This window comes from Ipomoea triloba, chromosome 13 (assembly GCF_003576645.1).
Source record: "Ipomoea triloba cultivar NCNSP0323 chromosome 13, ASM357664v1".
Classification (NCBI taxonomy): Eukaryota; Viridiplantae; Streptophyta; class Magnoliopsida; order Solanales; family Convolvulaceae; genus Ipomoea; species Ipomoea triloba.
In genome coordinates this window covers 25,902,858-25,910,586 of record NC_044928.1, presented here as the reverse complement: position 1 = coordinate 25,910,586, position 7,729 = coordinate 25,902,858, and positions in this window count along the sequence as shown.

Genomic DNA, 7,729 nt, shown 5'->3' with positions numbered 1-7,729 from the left:
TGAACACACATATATAATAATTTTTTTTTAAATAAAAAAAAAAAATAAAAAGCTATTATGCCTATTGCCTAACGAGCGTGTGAGAAACACGTAGCCTACTAGGCACAATTGTTTTGCGTTGTTTTTTTTTTTTTTTTTAAATTAATTTATAGTGAGATGTTCCCAAGCATGCAAATGCTTTTCAATTCTTCTCTCTACCCTACTTAGCACCTTTTTCCTTTTCTTCTCTATGTGAAGGAGTTTATAACTTTTTTTCTTCTCATTTAAAACAATTGTAAATTAAATTCTGTAGGCATACATATTTTTACACAAGTCAAATTTTATATTAAAAATATAAGATAGTAAATTAGTAATTAGTAAATAATAAGTGTACGTTTAATTTCCCACTCTCCTAAATTGAGCTTTCAAAAATATGTAAGGCTATTTGTGAAACAAAATGCACAATATCAGTAGTCTCAACATTTTCCCTCAACTTATGAATTGTGGTTAATGATAAATTGATATAAATTTTGTTCTACTATATGGTTCTATTAGACCATGGTCTAAATAAGGAATGCAGTGTACGGGTTATACTACTCATAAAGAACAAAATCACATCCTTAATAATTTCGTTGAGAAGTCATGTATTCTTGCATATATTGGGGGGTGGGGGTGGGGGGGGGGAGGGTTATGATGATTTTCTTTGAATCTCTCGCTTTTCTTGAAGGCATCTTGAGAGAAGATGAGATTGAATTGGTAGAATTTGGTCTCGTATTATAATTATTGACTAGTTTATTCTTAGGTAACCCTTCTTTTATATTTCAAACAAAAAAAATCAGATAATAATAAGATTCATGAACTTTTCCAAAATATGCATTTACACTCTTGAAAAAATAAATTTGAAATAAACCATTAAACTTGAGAAGAAAATGTAATTCAACTAATTTTACCTCCTATATATTGTAGCCAATCAACATGTGATTACTCAGTTGGATGCTACTTCATTTTTTTTTATTATATTGATTTGGATGTCAAGTTGTTGTTGTTATTATTATTGTTGTTGTTGTTGTTATTATTATTATTATTATTACTCCGTTTTATTATTATTATTATTTTGAGTAATTTTACAGTGATTTCAATTTTTAAACATTGGCTTAATTGACATATTGTATTCGGATTAATTGATTATTTAATTAAACAGTTCAATATGTAATTTAACAATTAATCAGTTACAGCGTAATGAACTAATTCTTTTTTTTTTTTTTGGGTGAATAATTAAATCTATTGTTTTACTTTAGTTTGAGTGGATGTGAAGTACAGCTGTCATAAACAAAGCACCAATGGGTTGTGGGACAGTAGATTACGCAAGAATAACACTGACATTATTAATATTTGCAACATTGGAGTGATTAATGATGACCAAAAGAGTGGGCGCCCCTGGCGCTGACCACCTCGTTTGTAGGGCATATTCTTATGAATTAAGAAAATGGAGTTATTGTTTTTTATAGAGCAAAATGCCGATTTCACACACATCACTGAATCACTAATCCTTAATCAGATCAGAGAGCATCTTTGTCATATTAAACCATTATAATTTGATGTCATAATCACGCAGGAAATTAAACCAATATTTTAAGGTGGATGAATGTAACATTCCAGGAATCTTCTGGTGTTTAAGTGCGACTCCCAAATCATAAAAAGCATGCTTACACATGTAAGAGAGGGAGAGGACAACCACCAAATTTTAATTTTTTTTAATCTTGGTTTTCTAAACCTAATTACACAGTATTTAAGGGTTTTTTTTTTAATTTGAATTTTTGAATAGAAGCTAATGACCTTGTAGTCTAATGACACGATGTGATTTTTTGGGATGTCATAAGTTTGAGACTAGTAAGGTCAGTATTGACTCTTTGTGCTTCAGAAAAAAAGAAGTATAAGTTAACTAAATTATTTTTAATAGCTAGCTCTATATATAAGCAATGTGATAATATCAACACAATAAAAGGTTTGGAGGTATGTAAGAAGTGCAAAGATATGATAAAAGGAAAACCAATATTTTATATCATGGAGTGATTTGAGAGATAATAATGTATTAAATAGAGTGAAGTGTGATCTTATTTTATAGTACATTTATGGGGTATATATACATTAATGAAATCTATTACGGAGTATTATCTATACAAGTATTACATGTAGCCATGTAGGTTTGATAACTAATACGGAGTATCTATATTTTAACTAAAAAAATATTACATTTTTCACGTGAGATGGACTCACACAACACCTACTCATAGTCTTTTAATGAGATTGGCTAAGAGTTAGAACGTGAATGAGTAAAGGCTTCTTGAATGCTAGAACTTAGGTCATCCCAATTAGTTGGTTTTTCATAGTTTTTTAGAATGACAATGTAGATGTGGAAGAGAGAATGGGAAGAAAGAGAAAAGTTGGGGTTCTCCTGCAAAACAGGGTTAGAGTTCTCCTACAAAACGATGAATTTTTATCGGAATGGTGGGACCCACCAAAATTTAAGAAGAACCAATGTTGCTCGCGTACGCTGCAAAACAAGCGCCTGGGCACCTAAATCCGCATGTTTTACTTCTTTTTTTTTCTTTTTTTTTTTAATTCCTTTTTCATATTTTGTTTTGTTTTTTTTTCTTCTTCCTTTTTTACTTTCCCTCCCATTTTCTCATTCCTAGTCACACATGTAAAAACTCCTCAAAAACCTCAACTATCGAAGACACCCTTAAATCATTCTTTCCAAAAGGTTGAATCCCTAACCCCAAGAGCCTCCACGCCCCGACCATTAAATCATTCTTTGAACGACGGGATGACTCCTAATCTAAAAGTGGTGAAATAAACTTCTTGAGTTCGATTTTTGAATGACTTCTTATATTCACCCATGAGCGAATTGAATGGAAAGGAGGGATAGAAGTTCCCACTATTTAAAAAAAAAAAAAAATCCTTGTAGAGAGAGAGTGTGTGTGTGTTAAATTTTAATATTTTCAATAGTATCAAAAAATTTTATTTGTGAGATTTATTTCTGATTACTGACTTTATTAATTTTCTTTGTTATTTCTTCAATATCAATTGTGGATTTATAATATAGACTAATTTGTAATTCATATCAATATTGGAGTTATTTCTATTTGAAAAATTTAGTACTTATATTTATAATATATGTTAATTTTATGAGATTAATAACGTGTCATGTGTGCTAATAATATTTTAATTGATATGGATTATGTTTTGCGCTTCGATTATGAAAATAGTTTTTTAAAATAAAATATATTATCAATCTATATAATCCTTTAATAACCAATGTAGCTAGTCTATTTACAAATTTCTATTATACATCCTTGTATTCAAATTAATTTAGAAGAAACATGAAGTGTATCAGTGACGGAGCTGCCCTGGGGGCAGTGGGGGAACCTGCCCCCACTCACCCCACCCCCACCCCATCCTATGTATAGCTTTGTATGTATATATGTATATATATACCTGTTTTAGATATAAATATATACAACTAAAACAAAAGTATTTATGATCTTTTTTTTTACCTTGTTTATGTCTTTGTCTGAATTATAATGTATTTTTTATTTGAATTATTTTTTATCTAATTAAAAATATTTCATATTTTATCATGAAGATTTCTTATTATGTTTTGAATTGCTTTAATTTTTTTTAATCTCCGCTTAATAATATTTGTGTCTCCACCCCTTAATCGAACCTCACTTATAAGTTAAGCCTAATAAGTTAGGAATAATAATTTTAATAAATAGTGGTCGCTTTGATATGACAATCAAGTTTAAAGTCTTCTAGTATTTTAAAATGAAAATTTAATAATAGAAAGAAGAAAATTAGGAATTAACTATTTTTGCTGGAAGTATAAAATGCTAACAGGCACATACATGGTTGACCTAGCATGAAGTAAAAAACTTTTGATTGTTTTTACCTAGAAGCAACCGACAACAAATGTTAACTGCACTTACATTTTTTTTTATTTATAAACTAATTGCACAAACCATAAAAGTTCAATAACTTATTCTATACTTTTTTCTATATGAAATTTACTAAGTATGAGCATGTAATTTTTTTATTTAAAATAAATATATAATTCAACGAATATAAAAAATTTTCTATTACACATTAAAGCAAACAATATTTAATTTAGTAAATCTGAATAATTACAACCAATATAAAACAAGCTAATTAAAATATACATAGTAACTATTAAACAATCGGGAATTGAATAAATAAATAAATAAACAAAACAAAACAAAACACATACAGTAGCCAAGACTAGAAATCTTGATTGTTGGGATTTTTTTTCTTTATACTATTGAGACATATCTTTTATTTTATCTCTTTACCAAAATTCTAATAAAAAGCAAGTAGTGCTCTCAGAATTGAGATATAATCCTAATAAATCATGAGATTCAAAGAGATTTGTAGGTTAAAAGCATAATATTAAATAAAATAAGAAAAATACAGGAGGACCACTTAAAAATTTGTATTGAAGCATTTTATTATACATTTGTACTCGGAATATTCTTGATAAAATCTTACAAAGGAATGATCTTGGAGGACCACTTAGAAATTTGTACTTAAAAATTGGAATAAAATAAAGACTGGTGTAGACAACTGTACGTTCTTGAAAGGTCTTTTATTCTAGCTATAATAATTATGAGATTTTTAAATTAAAAAAAATTATATTTTAATTTCTTCAATCCTCAATCCCGGCTGAAGAAAATTTTAAGTTGCCTTTGTTATTTCAATACTCTATTTTACTTTCGAATAAGAACTAAATAAGTCATCTAACTACGTAGTAAAGTACAATTGGATCATCGAACTGAAAAAATTATAACTAAGTTTCCGAATAACATAAATTCATGCAATTCAACCTAAAATGAGAATCTGATAATATGTTTACATGACGGTTATTAAATTTAAAAATAATTTTTTAAATTTTTATTTTAATAAAAATAAATAAAAATAATTATTTAATGTAATTAAAAAAAAAAAAAAAAAGCAAAAACCACCCTATCGTGCCTTTGTCTTCGGCCAGAGACAAAGGCCTCCTTGTGTCTCCATGGTTGGAGACGAAGGGTTCATCTCCAACCCGGAGACAAAGGGACTCCGGCCCTCCGGTTGGAGATTTCTTCCAACGAAGACAAAGGGGTGGGGTGTGATTTAAAAAAAATTAATAATTATTTTATTTTTATTAAAATAAAAAAATTTAAAAAATATTTTAAATTCGATAACTGCCATGTCAGTATATTATCATGTCAATATGTCATTTTACGTTGAATTACGTACGTAACTTTACGTTGTTCAGGGACTTAATTGTAATTCTTTTGAGTTTGATGACTCAATTGCGGTTTGTTGTGTAGTTAATGGTTTATTTGACACTTGTTCCTTTTACTTCCCTCCATCTTAAGTTTTAAATTTTAAATTTTATGGTTTAGGGTAACACTTGTGTGAGACCGTCTCACGGGTCTTAATCCGTGAGACGGGTCGGGTCACATAATTTGGGTCATATTTAGTTTATGGGTTAGTTATGTTTTGGGCTACTTTTTTTAACAATCAGATATGGGCTTTTTTTAGCTCAATTTTATTAATTCATTTTTATCAAATTTTGCTCCATTTTTTTGCATTTCCCGTGTTCTTCATCAGCAGCAAAGACACAGAGTTCCCCTCCATTTTTTTCATCCAATTTTCAAATCTTCTCTTCAGAAAGGTGCATTTTCTTCACAATCTCAGGTGAGTTTTTATTTTTGATAGTTTTAATGTGTAAAATTTGCTAGGGTTTTGCTATTACACTCCGATTCTTCCATTTCTCGCGACACACTCTGATTCTTCCATTTCTTGTGGTGGTCACCATTATAACAATGAGTTTTGCATTTGCAGCAAGTCGGATTTCGTTAGCTAGAGAAATCTCGCTGCTGATACCTATTACTCTCCGTTTCTTCGGTTTAATTTCTCGCGGTTCGCATCGGTAACTGGCTATTACTCTAGACTTCTTCTATTTAATTTCTCTCATGATGTTCGTCATTATAACAAGGAGTTTTGTGTTTGCATGCAGTAAGTCTATCGTATACTCGTCGCCGGTAACTCTGCCATTTTTGTAAAATCAAAGACGGTTGTACATAGGTATCTAGATTTATGAGATAAAGTATTATGTTTTGTGATATAGTGTTGATCATTCATTTGTGATATGAAGTAGTGTATTTGCACTATAAAGTATTAGATTTAGAGCTTTAAGTGTTGAGTATTCATTTTTGTTATGAAGTAGTATATTTGTGCTATTAAGTATTGTGTTTGATGGTTAAAGTATTAGATGTAATGGTTAAAGTGTTGAGTATTCATTTGTGTTATAAAGTATTAGTTTTAGGGTACAAAGTATTGGATTTAATGCTTAAAGTATTGAGTATTCATTTGTGCAATTAAGTAGTATATTTGCTCTATAAATTATTGTGTTTGATGGTTAAAGTAATGATCATTCATATGTAATAAGAAGTAGTATATTTGGACCATAAAGTGTTAGATNTAATGTTTTAAGTGTTGAACATTCATTTTTGTTATGAAGTAGTATATTTGTGCTATTAAGTATTGTTTTTTATGGTTAAAGTATTATATGTAATAGTTGTGTTGAGTATTCATTTGTGTTATAAAGTACTAGGTTTAGGCTATAGAGTATTAGATTTAATGGTTAAAGTGTTAAGTATTCATTTGTGCTATTTAGTAGTATATTTGCTCTATAAAGTATTGTGTTTGATGGTTAAAGTCATGATTATTCATTTGTGATATGAAGTAGTATATTTGTACTATAAAGTATTAGATTTAATAAGGTGTGAGTAATGTTAGTTGCTAAGGAGTAATTGGTTGTTTCTAAGGTGAACTAGTGTTTGATTTCTTTTGCTTTAGTTAATGTTGTTCTAAGGGAAATTGTTACAGAAGTTAGCAATTGATGAGGTATGGTTCTGTATAAACTCCCAAGACTAGCCTTTTTTATATTTGAACGAATTATAATTCTTTGGCATGTCCTCAGATTTGCTGTTTAATTGTGTCTTTTTCAGTTTTTGTACTTTCAGATTTAATTGTACCATTTTTCTGAGCATTTATGCAAGGTGTGGAAAGCAGAAACAGAGTAAAACTTTTGGAGAAATTCTTGTTCAAGTTTCTGTTTATTGTTTTGTTCTTGATTTGGTGCTGCTATCTTCCATGTCTCTTCTTTTCCAACAATATTTGCTTAAATAAAACCTGGATTTGTTTTTTCTATTAATACATGCTTCCAATATATTGTTCTTGATGTATAATATTTGAGGCATGGAAAGGGTGACTCTAATTATTTTTCTGCTTGTTTTTGGTCAAATATGTACACATCTCAGGGTTGAAATGTGATTGATGAGTGATCCATATGTAGATTTAATGGCTTGAGCGGCAGAGATTGGAGGAGACGGAAAGCTTGAGTGGAGGAGATGGGAGGAGATGGAGATGGTGAGGGCAAGATGCAAGGATGAGAGGCGTGAGATGCAGAGAGTGAGAAATAAGTAGTGTCGGATGCAGCGAGTGATGAGAATAGATAGCGTTGGATGAGATACTAAAGAGAGAGAGAGGAACATAAAAATGCACATGATATGCACATGTTGACTCATATAATTGTGTGACCCGACCCGTCTCACGAATGGAGATCCGTGAGACGGTCTCACACAAGTTTTTGCCTATGGTTTATGACTTTTGTTTCCAATTT